This window comes from Trichosurus vulpecula, chromosome 4 (genome assembly GCF_011100635.1).
Source record: "Trichosurus vulpecula isolate mTriVul1 chromosome 4, mTriVul1.pri, whole genome shotgun sequence".
NCBI lineage: Eukaryota > Metazoa > Chordata > Mammalia > Diprotodontia > Phalangeridae > Trichosurus > Trichosurus vulpecula.
In genome coordinates, this window is record NC_050576.1 from 6575079 (window position 1) to 6579663 (window position 4585).

Below are 4585 nucleotides of genomic sequence, written 5' to 3' on the forward strand. Positions count from 1 at the left end.
TGCTTAATCTATATAGCTAGTTAGCCTTCTTTTTAGAAATGAGGAAATTGATATCTAGAGACTGTAAGTGTCTAAAGTCACACACACACACACACACACACACACACACACACACACACACACACACAGAGTAAAGGAGAGAGCCAGGTTTCAAACCTAATTCCTCAGACTCCAGAATTAAGGGATTAAATATATCCAGTAGATGATCCTTCTTCTTTGTAGCTTGAATTAGTCAAGCAGTCAGTCAATAACCATTTATTAAGCACCTACTATGTATCAGGTACTGTGCTAAATGATAGGGATGCAAAGAAGGGCAAAAGATGGTCCCTGGCTGCAAGGAACTCACAAGGAAAAGACAATTGGTTAAACCAAGGGTGGTAAGGAGGGTGCAGTAAGGTAGAAAATCATGAGATGGCTGGACTTGGTGCCACCTTCAACAGAGAATCTGGGAGAAGACTTTCACTGGCTACCTTCCAGCCTCTGCAACAGCAGGGAGACAGAAGCCACAGGAAAAGGGGTACTGAAGAGTGTAATAGTAATTAAGGTGGGGCTTTTTGCTGTTGACCTTTAATGATTCTGGTCTTTGTTTGACTGGGGCAGATAAAGTAGGATGTTTTTGTATTTCTCAGCACTGAGACAATTGGGAGCCATTGATTTGTATCTGATGGGATATTGGGGATGGGAAACTTCTCCATACCCAGCCTGGGTGAGGTCAGAGCCCTCTGGGCCCTGAACAGGATACATAAGCACAGAGGTCAGCAATCTCACTTAGAGCTCTAAGCCACAGCAGGAGTGGCATGTGACTCTGGGCCAGCCCTTATAATGAGCTCCCCAGCTGTACACCCAGATGTTGAATTGTATTCAGTCTGTAATTCAGAGTGCTGGTTTTGTTTCCCCTGAACTAAGCAAATGATATTTGTATGCTGGATTAAAGTAAGATTGTTAACCCTTTAAGATTGCTTTCCTTAAGTAAAGCAGAACAAAAGGACCTGTGCTGGCAGCTTTCTGGATACTGGTTGTTGGTGGATCTTACACCCCCATAGAAGCTTCTAGCTGGATTGTTGAAACAAGGGGATGGGAGCTTCTACTGGCATGTGAGTTTGCAGATTGAGGAAATTTCGAAGGGCAGAATAAAAGGCAAGAGGAGTACAGCCAAGTGCAAAATGCTGAGGCCATATTTATTCTCATTATGTAGTAGGAAGTTAGAAAAGGAAAGGAAAAGATGAAATGATTTCTATTTTAGGATATTATTGCTACAGGTTGTGCACATATATGTATGGATGAATATATACATATATAAATTCATACATATACATATATACATATGCATGGTATATATGTGTGTGTTTATGCATATGTATATTTGTATACTTGTATATGTATATATACTTAACTATATCTGAATGTAAATAAATATGTATATGCATGTCTGTATATGTACACACATATATAAATATGTATTTACATAGCATGACCTTACTACAAGACACATCCAAAAGTAAAAGTAATTTCTTTTTTTCTCTTTCTTTTTCTTACTTCCTACTAGAGATAGATTGTGTGTGTGCATATCCATGTGTGCATCCACATCCACACACATACACACACATACAAAATAAAGGATTGAAGGATAATCAAAGCATTGATTCAGAGCTGGAGGGGATCTTAAAGGTCACAGAGTCCATCTCACTCATTTTGCAGAATAGGAGAAAGAGAGATTACGTGATTTATCCTAGTCGTAGTCCTAGTAGTTAGTGGAAGAGCTGAGATTTGAACACAGATCCTATAAATAGAAATCTAGGGCTCTTCCTGCTATGCCACACTATCTCCAAAGATTTACTAAAATAAATTAGTGTTTATTTGTAAATATAATAAATGCATGTTAACATCCCCAATAATATAGATAAAGGAGAAATGGATTTTTGCCACATTGACCAATTTACTTGGAACTGACATCAAAACTTTACCCTGTGGGGAGAAAACTGCATAAAAATAAACTATGCTGTAAGACTAATATCCTCAGCATTTCCTGGACCTGTTCATCACTTATTATAAAAACCCTAATGTGGTATCTCATACAGACCCAGACCCATGGATCTACCATATTTCAACCCATTGTGTTAATTTTTAACTACTGATCCAAACTTACAAGGGATGGTTTGCATGCTTTTCGTATCACTCTAATGAACAGATTCTATAAATCCAAAAACATCATTGCAACAGTACAGCTTAAGAGAGTCATAAGATTTTAGTATTTGGAACTGAGACAAGGATGGATAATTTAACTGGCATTTTTTTTTCCTTTATAGATGAGGAAACCCAAGGCTAGGAACTTTAGAGGATTCCCCTAAAGTCCCACAGAGTGTTATCAGAGCAAGGATAGGAACTCAGGTCAAATCTTATTATTATTGTTGACTCCTTCAACAAGCTAAAAAACTTCTTTGGAAAAGTTTTCTCAACAACAACAAAAAAATGGATCCTGAACTAGATGGTGTCTCAGATCAATCTACTGGTCCAAATCTATGGTTCCTTTTTAGTATTATGCCATACCACTCACCTGACATGGTCCACTGAAGGCATAGTTTTATGACCTAAAGAATTTGTACTTTATAATCATGAGTTCTTCACTTTTTAAATTCTAAATAGTATTTGAGATGTTCATTTTGTAAAGTGCATTGAGATTCACATCTTGTAAGAATTCAATTGATTAATTAAATTGATTGATTTACACCATTTAATTATCTCAATAACTTTATAATCTAATTCTTGGCTTGATATTGCTGTTCATTATATAATCATCATCAATAATTGAGCAGGTGTAATGTTTCATATTTTTGTTATGAGTTTAATTAAGTGACAGATACTGCATCTTCCTATATCCCTAAGCAAAACAAATAAGAAATTGTCCTTCAGTGGAAGTGCTGAAACTGGAGGTGTCTCTGAGTAACACTCTTAAACTCATTGTCACATTCAATTAATTTCTAAATTAGTGCAAACTGTTTGAAAAATAATATATATTTAATAACTGATTTTACACCTAATAAACTACTATTTCCTATACGTGACTTTGTTAAATGCACATTAATTTTTACCTATATCCAACATTCTCTCACAATAATTTACAATTGGTTCATCAAAAGGAATACATTTCAAATATATATAAATAAGAAGTTTACAGATTTGTATATGAAATATATTCAGTATCAAATTAATAAGCCAAAGAACAATAACTGAAGAGTTATAAGGTATGGAGCTTCTGCAAGGGCAGTTAGGTAGTACAGTGGATAGAGCACCAGACCCGGAATCTTAAAGACTCATCTTACTGAGTTCAAATCTGGCCTCAGCCACTAACTGTGTGACCTTTGGAAAGTCACTTAACCCAATTTACCTCAGTTTCCTCATCTGTAAAATGTGCTGGAGAAGAAAATGGCAAGATACTTCAATAGGTTTGCAAAGAAAACCCCAAATGGGATCATGAAGAGTCAGAAACGATTGAAATGACTAAACAACAACAAATTTTAAAGAAACTAAAAATCAATACAGAGGTGTCATCAGTCTTCATCATCACCATCATCATCATCATCACCATTTATAAAGCACTTTACAGTTTGCAAAGGGCTCTATGCATACATTCATTTGATGCTCATAAACACTCTGGGGGCAAGTGCTGTTATGATTTCCATATTATTAAAGAGGAAGGTGAGGCAGAGAGGTAAACTCTATGCCCAGGGTAGCAGAGATAGTAAATATCTGAGGAGGAATTTAATTTCCAGCTTCTTGATTCCAGGTCCCCACTTGATTCTGATGCCACCCAAGGAATAAAGAACTGGCTTTGGAGTCATGACCCTGGATTCTAGTTCTACCTTTAATTCATACTAGTTTTAAATCAAGGGCAAGCACTTGATCTCACAGTATTCTAGACAACTCTCTTAAGAATGACATGTGGGATCGGGACTTAACTGCGTGGAGAAAGGGATTTTGTTTATTTAGGGGTTCCTAAAACCAATGAAATTATAGTCTCAGTCCCTACCCCTATGTTCCTAATGCAAAAAGAAAAACAATTTAAAAATGAAGAAAAATAAAACAGGCAACATTTAGATAAAGATTGGAATGGGCAGTTCTGGCTGCTGGCCAAATCTGCCAGTGATAATTATTCAACTTTCTTAGTGTCAGCAATGTTCTTGCAATGATAAATCTGTTTATTTCCAAGTGGGGTTGGTTGGCAACATGCAGACAAAGCACTTTTCCCAGAAGCACAGCATTTCTAGATTCCAGAGTTGGAGAGGACTTCAGTGGCCATTGAGTCCAGTGGAGGTCCACAGAAGAATCAACATCCCATCCCAACTGCCAGGCATGTGGTCATCCAACCTTTCCTTGCATGACCCCTGAGGCAGACTTATTTACTTTTAGGTTGCCTTAATTATTAGGACAGGTAATACCTTTGATTTTGTTTGATAGACAATATTTGCAACTTGTGTGATCCCAGGCAAGAGTCACTGTTAGTGACCCAGGAAACTCTCTGACTATATGTTATGGATGCCTGACAGTCCAATCCATCCTTCAGAGAGCTACCAAAAGGATATTCCAA